At 42.3% G+C, this 10,000-nt stretch overlaps 1 protein-coding gene across 1 annotated transcript in view; it reads left to right on the top strand.

Moving 5' to 3' along the window:
- Window positions 1-10,000, top strand: part of slc4a8 (solute carrier family 4 member 8) — a gene marked incomplete at both ends in the record, with an annotated part of 80,288 nt that overhangs the window by 36,650 nt on the left and 33,638 nt on the right.

Raw genomic sequence — 10,000 nt, 5'->3', positions numbered from 1 at the left:
ACCTTGTACTGTATTGTTGTTTTGTTTGTATTGTGGACTGTTTGTTGTGTGTGATACTAGAGAGACGAGGCTGAAGAATGGCATTGTATTAATACATATCACAATCAACTTGAACTAGATGGATAGTTTATTAGCCACACGACCAGAGCCGGTGGAATATGTTCTCAGTACAGCATATTAATCACTGCAGCACACAAATGACAAAAACAAGGAAGTGCACTAGACAACATCAGAGAAAATAAATAAATAAAACAACAGACAATCATGGTATGCATGTCGGTCATGACAGTGAGGAGAGGGCTAGAGGGAGGCGTTCAGAGTCCTGATGGCTATGGGGAAAAAGCTGTTGGTGAAGCGTTTTAGTCTTTGTGGACAATTACTTGTAGCGCCTCCGTGAGTACATTAGTAAGTAAGTAAAGCTTTATTTATACAGCACCTTTCACACAAGAAATGCAGCTCGTGCTTTACAACAGGGATAAAAACATTAAGTGAATATAAAAAACATTTACAAGCATAAAATCAATATCAAAGCAGGGGAACTAGATAAAACAGTAAAAAGAAGTAAAGATAAAATGCAATAAAAGAAGAGAAGCAAATGTAAGAAATAAATAGATAAAACATTTAATAACAGTCACACAAGTGAGGTTCTATCCCCTAAACCGAAATGTAGGTTCCACTGCCTTAATAAAAATGCTGAAGGACTTTGTACCACTGAGTCCCAATATTTAAGACTTCACTTGCCTTGAAAATATTTAAGACTTGGCTTTCTTAACATATTTAAGACTTGGCTTTATAAACATATTTAAGACTTGATATTAAACCTCACAGGTTGGTCAGAAAATATAACATTTATCCTTTTTGTCTTCAACTGTATTTATTTCTTAAAAATGTAAACATACAACACCAGTGCCCCGTTTGCCAGGTAAATCACAGGTGCTGCTCCTAGTGAGCCTAATGTCACCTGTAACTTATCCGTTTCCGCCTCCTACGACGTGGACGAGGGGTTGGATTTTAGGAGGCAGCTTTATTAGGCATATATCAAAAACATACAATTACATACATTTTTCAACAACATTACAACAACTCGGAATCGCGCCATATAGCCAAACCGGTCATGCTGGATGATGTTGCAGGCAGCATAACGTTCGCCAAGGCGTCTCCAGACTCTTTGACGTCTGTCACACGTGCTCAGCGTGAACCTGCTCTCTTCTGTGAAGCGAACGGGGCGCGAATGACGAAACTGCAAATCCTGGTGTTCTCTGGCAAATGCCAATTGAGCTGCACGACTGTGCTAGGGTCCTTACTGTTCTCCCTCTATGCCAAGTGTTTTGGCTCGGTAATCAACTCACATGGGTTCTCCTACCACAGCTAGGCAGGTGGCACTCAACTCTTCCTGTCTCCCCCCCCCCCCCCCGACCTACATGTGGCAACACGTGTCTCTGCGTTTCTTGCTGACATCTCTGCATGCATGTCAGCCCACCACCTCAAGCTCAACCTTGAACAACACTGAGCTACTCTTCCTCCCTGGGAAAGCCTGCCCTCTCCAAAAACCTCTCCATCACAGTTGAGAACTCTACTGTAACCTCCTCCCAGAGAGCCAAGAACCTTGGAGGGATCCTGGACAACTGCCTATCGTGTGCGGAGAACATCGCAGCGACAGCACGCACCTGCAGATTCTTCCTCTACAACATCAGAAGGATACGTCCATCCCTCACCAGAGAAGCTGTGTAGCTAAAGAGCTCCTCACCTGAGAAAATGGAGGCCAGTTCATAAGTAATCATTCTACACCTGAGACCAGTTCATAATTATTCTACACCTGAGACAATGGAGACCAGTTCAGTAATCATTCTACACCTGAGACAATGGAGACCAGTTAATTGGCCCCTGGCCTATGCATAGATTACTTTTCCTGCTATAACTGTTGGATAGATGATTCACTTACTTAGTCAAATGTATGATTGTAAGTTGCTTTGGAATAAGGCGTCTGCTAAACACCCAAAATATAAATGCAGTGCTGGGCTGTGAGTATGGTGAATATACATTGTAAAGGTTTAATTGTGTTATTGTAAATATATTGAAATTACCTTTGAGGCACAAGAACTGGAAGGAGGGGTCTGTCTGAGCAAATCAACATAAGTAATCATTCTACACCTGAGACAATGGAGACCAGTTCATTCTACACCTAACACAATGGAGACCAGTTCATAAGAAATCATTCTACACCTGAGACAATGGAGACCAGTTCATTCTACACCTGAGACAATGGAGACCAGTTCATAAGTAATCATTCTACACCTGAGACAATGGAAAGTAGCCATCTTAGGAGACACAGTAGAGGGGAAAGCAGGTGTCGCAGGAGACAGTGCTGGGGGGTAGTAGATGTCTCAGGAGGAGCAGTTAAGATGTAACCTGAAGAGATGGGTCTTTAGTCTGTGACGGAAGAAGGGGAGTGACTCTGCAGTTCTGAAAGCCACGGGAAGCTCATTCCACCAGCAGGGAGCGAGTGTAGTGAAGAGATGTGACCGGGCAGCATGACTGCCGCGTTGGTGTAGAAGTGGTAGGACCAGTCCTCCAGCAGAGGTGGAGTAGTGGAGTAAACAGGCTTAAGTTTGGGGGGGTAACTTCAGCCCATTCACTCCACTCTCCACCTCTGCTGGCCGACTGGCCCCACCACCTCTACGCCAATACGGCAGTCACGCTGCCCAGTCACATCTCTTCACTATACTCACTCCTCCTGGTGGAATGAACTTTCCATGGCTGTCAGAACTGCAGAGTCACACCCCATCATCTGTCAGATAATGAAGACTCATCTCTTCAGGATGCACCTTAACTGCTCCTCCTGAGACATCTACTACCCCCCAGCACTGTGTCTCCTGAGACACCTGCATCCCCCCCCCCCCATACTGTTTCTCCTGAGACATCTACTACCCACTTGTACTATTTCACCAATGTCTATAAATCTTTAGTTCTTCTAGCACTACGACTGCCAATGGCCCCTGGCCTATGCATAGATTACTTTTCCTGCTATGACTGTTGGATAGATGATTCACTTACTTAGTCAAATGTATGATTGTAAGTTGCTTTGGAATAAGGTGTCTGCTATATGCCAAACATGTAAATGCAGTGCTGGGCTGTGTGTATGGTGGATATTCCTGTGGGGAATCAAATATACATTGTAAAGGTTTAATTGTGTTAATATTGTAAATATATTGAAATTACCTTTGAGACACAAGAACTGGAAGGAGGGGTCTGTCTGAGCAAATCAGCATAAGTAATCATTCTACACCTGAAACAAGGAGACCAGTTCATAAGAAATCATTCTACACCTGAAACAAGGCGACCAGTTCATAAGAAATCAATCTACACCTGAGACAATGGAGACCATGCGTTCACTGATAGCGTGTATGTGTAATTATGTGTATTTCTATATTTTATGCTTACCCAATCTAAAAGCTCACGGCACGTGCCTGACCAGGGCAGTAATCATTCTACACTTGAGACAATGGAGACCAGTTCATAAGTAATCATTCTATACCTGAGACAGTGAAAAGTAGACATCTTAGGAAACACAGTAGAGGGGAAAGCAGGTGTCTCAGGAGACACAGTGCTGGGGGGGTAGTAGATGTCTCAGGAGGAGCAGTTAAGATGTAACCTGAAGAGATGGGTCTTTAGTCTCCGACAGAAGATGGGGAGTGACCCTGCAGTTCTGAAAACTGTGGGAAGCTCATTCCACCAGCAGGGAGCGAGTGTAGTGAAGCGATGTGACCGGGCAGCATGACTGCAGCGTTGGCATAGAAGTGGCAGGACCAGTCCCCTAGCAGAGGTGGAGGAGTGGAGTAAACAGGCTTAAGTTTGGGGGGGTAACTTCAGCCCATTCACTCCGCTCTCCACCTCTGCTGGCCGACTGGCCCCACCACCTCTACGCCAATGTGGCAGTGATGCTGCTCAGTCACATTTCTTCACTATACTCACTGCCCCTGGTGGAATGAACTTTCCATGGCTGACAGAACTGCAGAGTCACACCCCATCATCTGTCAGATAATGAAGACTCATCTCTTCAGGCTACACCTTAACTGCTCCTCCTGAGACATCTACTACCCCCCAGCACTGTGTCTCCTGAGACACCTGCATCCCCCCCCCCCCCATACTGTTCCTCCTGAGACATCTACTACGCCTTTGTACTATTTCACCAATGTCTATAATTCTACGTTCTTCTAGCACTACGACTGCCAATGGCCCCTGGCCTATGCATAGATTACTTTTCCTGCTATGACTGTTGGATAGATGATTGATTCACTTATATTAGTCAAATGTATGATTGTAATTTGCTTTGGAATAAGTTGTCTGCTAAATGCCAAACATGTAAATGCAGTGCTGGGCTGTGAGTATGGTGGATATCCCTGTGGGGGATCAAATATACATTGTAAAGGTTTAATTGTGTTAATATTGTATATGTTGAAATTACCTTTGAGGCGCAGGAACTGGGGGAGGGGTCCATCTGAGCAAATCAGCATAAGTAATTATTCTACACCTGAGACAATGGAGACCAGTTCATTCTACACCTGAGACAAGTTCATAAGTAATCATTCTACACCTGAGACAATGGAGACCAGTTCATAATCATTACACCTGAGACAATGGAGACCAGTTCAGTAATCATTCTACACCTGAGACACTGTACTGTGTCTCCAGAGACATCTGCTCCCCCCTATACTATTTGTCCTGAGACATCTACTACACACTACATCTACTGTACCGTTTCACCAATGTTTATAAATCTTCCTTCTTCAGACAACAATACCCAAGTCCCACTAGAGGACGTTGGGCCCTCGTGCCATCCTCATGGAGTCAGTTTGGTCAGAAACATGCACACAAGTAAGCCTCTGGAGGTCATTTTGTAGGGCTCTGGCAGTGCTCCTCCCGGTATCTGATGTGCCATCCTGGCAAGGCTGGACTACCTGTGCAAGCCGAATGGGCTGGAGGCAGTGCCTCATGTTACCAGCAGTGACAAGGGCACTAGCAAAAAGAAAAACTTGACAAAAATCAGTCAGGAAGGATAAGGAGAGAAATGGTCTGTGGCCACCACCTGCATGGCCATTTCCTTTTTGGGGGTTATCTTGCTGTTGCCTCTCCTGTCCACCTGTTGTTGCTTTCATTTGCACCAAAGCAGGTGAAATTGATTAACATATATTTTTTTAAAGGAATAACTAATGAAGGGACAGATGGACAAAAACACTGAAGCAAGTATGGACGAACAGAAGGATGGAAGAATAAAAGAATTAACAGAGGAAAGAATGTAAGAAATGAAGAAGAAAAGAATTGAAGAACAAACCAGGGCCGGCCCAAAGCATGTAGCCTGTGGTTTTGTGGTTAACATCGTTAACTATTTTGTAGGGTTCACTTTATTTATTTGGAAAAGTTTGCACTCTTAAATTGATTGTTCACTGCTATTCATGTCAAAAAATATTTTGGTGTTTATTTGTGTTAATTTGTCATTGTCTTAAGTTATAGACCTTGTTATGTGCAAATTTGTTGCTTTTATAGTTTAAATGTTGACTTATTTTGAATAATTTGCAGTTGTAAATTGTTATTTAGTTTCTACAGTAGCCTATAGCTGTTTTGTAGTTAACAGAACAATTTTGGAGTGTTCACTTCATTTATTTGGAATATTTTGCACTCTTAAATTGATTGTTCATTGCTATTTATTTGTCAAATATTTTGGGTTTTATTGGTGTACATTTGTCATTGTCTTTACTTAGACCTTGATATGTGCAAGTTTGTTGCTTTTAAAGTTTACATTTTGACTTCATTATTTTGAATACTTTGCCGTTGTAAATTGTTATTTAGCTTCTACAGTAGTCTATCGCTGTTTGTTTTGTAGTTAACAGAACATTTTGTGTTCACTTTATTTATTTTGAATATTTTTATTTACGTGTTTTTATTGGTGTTCTTTTGTCATTGTGTTTATTTATAGACCTTGTTATGTGCAATTTTGTTGCTTTTATTTAAAAAATCTTGCTTAGAGCCACAAAAGTCCGGGCCGGCCGAATGAACAAACATGAACAAGGAAGAACAAAAACTAACTAACGGAAGAATAGTTACACAAAAGAAAGAACTGAAGAATGAACAGGAGAACAAACAGAAGAATGAAAAAGATGAAGAACGGACAGATGGAAGAACTGGCAGAAAACAACAACTGAGGGACGAATGAAAGAACTGAAGAATAAACGCACAGGATGGGCGGTTGTCCAGGATCACTCCAAGGTTCTTGGCTGTCTGGGAGGAGGTTGCAGTAGAGTTCTCAACTGTGATGGAGAAGTCTTGGAGAGGGCAGGCTTTCCCAGGGAGGAAGAGTAGATCAGTGTTGTTAAGGTTGAGCTTGAGGTGGTGGGCTGACATCCATGTAGAGATGTCAGCAAGAAACACAGAGACATGTGTTGCCACATGTAGGTCGGGGGGGGGGGGAGACAGGAAGAGTTGAGTGTCGTCTGCATAGCTGTGGTAGAAGAACCCAAGTGAGGAGATTACCGAGCCAAGAGACTTGGCATAGAGGGAGAACAGTAAGTCCCCTAGGACAGTGGTGCAGCTCGATTGTCATTTGCCAGAGAACAGGAGAATTGGCATGTTCGCCATTGGTGCCCCGTTCTCATCACAGATAAGAAGAGGTTCACACTGAGCACATGTGACAGACGTGAAAGAGTCTGGAAACACAGTGGCAAACGTTATGCCTTGCTGAAATGCCTAACCAAGGCCTTGCTAAAATGCTTACCCAAGGCCTTGCTAAATGCCTACCCAAACCCATGCCGAAATGCCTACCCAAGGCCTTGCTGAAATGCCTATCTACCCAAGGCCTCGCTGAAATTACTACCCTAACATCTTTCTGAAATGACTACCCTAACATCTGGCTGAAATGAGCACATCTTTCTGAAACGACTACCCTAAAATCTGGCTAAAATAACTACCCTAACATCTGGCTGAAATTACTATCCTAACGTATTGTTGAAATGGCTACCCTAACGTCTTGTTGAAATGCCTATCCTGCCTACCCTGTCTTGCTGAAATGATGCAGTGTAAACCAAAACTACAGGACTATGGAACTATGGATGAAAAAGGGTGCTGAAATTATGCAGAGAGAGTAAACCAAAACTACGGGACTATGGATGGAACTATGGATGAAACATTCTGGTGCATTCTTTGATGTACCCTGTCACTCCCAAATACACCGTAAGAAAAATAAGAAAAAAAATAAAAAACCTACTCATTCTACTCTCACAGCTTTAGGTAGAAAGGTTCAATCCATGAATGCATGGTTGAAACCAATGTTCCTACCTGGTGATGCTTCCCAGTCTACGATATGTCATTATTTGAAGACCTGGAAACAAAATACAGGTTCAATTACTATCTCAGGGTGATTTGTTGGCATGCGTTACAATTCTCAGCTCTCACTGATCTTTTAAACCAGATTATAATCTTTAACCATTTGTATCAATGTTTTTACTATCTGTGCTTTTGTTTTACTTTTTATTTATCCATATATTCTTGTTCTCATGATTTGAAGGTGACATGAATTGAAGCTATATCTAAAATGTATTACAATGTTTTGCTCTTACTGCATTCTATCGACAAATAGTCAAGACAGCAGTTTACAGACAATCAGTACAAACTGTACTATTACAATACCTGTGAAATGTATCCATTTTGGGGTTTTAGAACAAACAGATGTGTCCAGTGTGGTGGTAAATTGACACCTACCATAAGGTCTCCACCAGGACTGGGATTCTCCAGACCAGAACAGGTGCCTTGAGATGCTGCAGACCTGAGAGACAACATTAAATTATAGGACACAACTTAACACTGTAGTAGTATATCAAATTTAGGCTGGGTTGCACCAACATGGATTCAATTAATTATGTTTTAGACTTAAGATAGGGTTAGTAAATCTAGGTTTAAACTGGTTTAAGGGTGCTTTCTTTCCGGGCCAGTGTGAGCAACAACAACAAAAACCGCCCATGCATATCACTGTTCCAAATCCATTTTAAGACTAGGTTTAAAATGACTGGTGCAACACACTGGAATTTAATCTAGGTTTGAATGGAAATTAAACTGACTGCCAAATGTTTAGATTTAACCAGGATTCATTGTAAATTACATTTAAAACAGGTTTAAAGTTCAGTGCAACAGGATTAGTACATAAACCTGGATTTAACCCAGTTTAAAAGTTAAACCATGTTGATGCAACCCTGCCTTAGTCTGCCATATTTCATATATGTATTTAAAGTGTATAAATAAATGTATCTATACTTAATTCAAATATATACATTAGCCTATACATGTGCACAGGAGAGCCCTGCAACAATGCTTAGCCTACTATGAGCTGCCTCTCAACAGAGCACGTGACTGTCCAACACCAACTTAACACTGAATAGAACACCAACAATACACACTCAATTATCAAGTAGCCAAATAACAGAGCAGTGAATAAAACACCAACAATACAGAATAACAGTCAAACAGAGAAATAAAACGGCCGTTGGCTTCAACTAAACACGCTAATGATGCCCTTACCTTGGGTCAGCACACCTGCCAGCCTCCTGACACTGATGACCTCAAGGTATATATAGACCTGGTCAGGTACATTTAAATCATACAGGGAATCAATTAATTAAACTAATACATAAATGAACAACTATACTCAAACAATTCAACACAAGCAATAAAGTTATGCAACAGACATGTATGCCATTTGAATGACTTGCATACATAATGCCAATGTTAAACAAATAATATAAACAGTTAAACTAAACCAATCCCTCCCCCTGTAGTCTCCCGGGAGATGGCACAGTCCACCACCCCCACCCTCTGTATTTAGCAGGGTCCAAAATGGCCGCTCAGTCCTTGCCTAGAGCCCAGAGGAGGTGGCGGACGACTCCCTGTGAGACACATGGACCATGGAGGAGAAAGACAGAATTTAGCAGCATGTGATCAATACTGTCAATAAAGGACTGAACATGTGTGAAACAAAACCAAGGTCTGTTTGTTATGGGGTGGTGGTGATGTGTACTGAAACGTAAATGTTAAACTAACTGAATGAACAAAGGAAAGGTGTGTTGTTGCAAGTGTGTTTGCTACTGACACCATGTGCGGCGGTTTGGTGCAGCCGTCACAAGTCCCATAGTCTATTTGCTGAAGGTTGAATGTTGTTGTTGAAAAGTTGGGTTTTTCGTGACAGTCTGAGGAGAACAAGCCTCCAATTGAAACCTGGGACACCAAACAGCTGGGAGGTAATTAGTCTCTTATGTAGGTGTGGTTGATGGGAGGTAATTAGTCTCTTATGTAGGTGTGGTTGATGACACCAAACAGCTGGGAGGTAATTAGTCTCTTATGTAGGTGTGGTTGATGGGAGGTCATTAGTCTCTTATGGAGGTGTGGTTGATGACACCAAACAGCTGGGAGGTAATTAGTCTCTTATGTAGGTGTGGTTGATGACACCAAACAGCTGGGAGGCAGGGCTGGACTGGGACAAAAATTAGGCCCTGGCATTTTTGGCCCAGACAGGCCCACCCCAATCGGTCGGACCACACCCACCAGCACAAAAATACTTGCCTTATATACTCGTCTTATATACTGTGCTGTACAGTCATATGACAAACTGTAGTATTCCCCCAAACCACTACAAAGACGACTACATACAGTAAGGGATAGTGGTGGTCTAGTAGTGGATAGTGAGTTGGACTTGGGATCGGAAGGTTGTGAGTTCAAAATCCCGCCTGAAGCCACACCACTACTAGTGTGCCCTTGGGTAAGGCACTTAGCCCTCAGTTACTCCAGGGGGAATGTCCCTGTAATTCGTAAATGTAAGTCGCTTTGGATAAAAGCGTCTGCTAAATGGCAAAATTAAAATTAATTAAAAATTAAGCAGCAATGGTACCAGTGCAAGTAGACCAGTGTACTCAGTGATCAGATTCCAGAGCGAATTTACGAACGCAGCCTTGTTCTAGAT

The sequence above is a fragment of the Nansenia antarctica genome (genome assembly GCF_963989245.1).
Source record: "Nansenia antarctica genome assembly, chromosome: 18".
Classification (NCBI taxonomy): domain Eukaryota; kingdom Metazoa; phylum Chordata; class Actinopteri; order Argentiniformes; family Microstomatidae; genus Nansenia; species Nansenia antarctica.
This window is presented reverse-complemented; position numbering and strand designations above follow the sequence as displayed.